This window comes from Penaeus monodon, chromosome 20 (genome assembly GCF_015228065.2).
Source record: "Penaeus monodon isolate SGIC_2016 chromosome 20, NSTDA_Pmon_1, whole genome shotgun sequence".
Lineage (NCBI taxonomy): Eukaryota > Metazoa > Arthropoda > Malacostraca > Decapoda > Penaeidae > Penaeus > Penaeus monodon.
This window is the reverse complement of record NC_051405.1, coordinates 23,444,467-23,444,692: the sequence shown is the minus strand read 5'-3', so window position 1 is coordinate 23,444,692 and position 226 is coordinate 23,444,467.

Genomic DNA, 226 nt, shown 5'->3' with positions numbered 1-226 from the left:
ACATGAGGGCTCGTAATAGTCCAAAAACGCCTAGATTACATCCAGTATTCAGACATTGATCCAAATCATGACCAGACTCTTACCAGCCGATCCCAGCTCATGGACAAACCGCGCATAACATTTCATCAGAAATCCGTCCTTATCATTTTGTGTTATCTTTCTGCAAACACAGATAAGCTGTCAACCGCTGGCAAAATGTTGGCTCCTTGACCGAGGTAATTTTAGC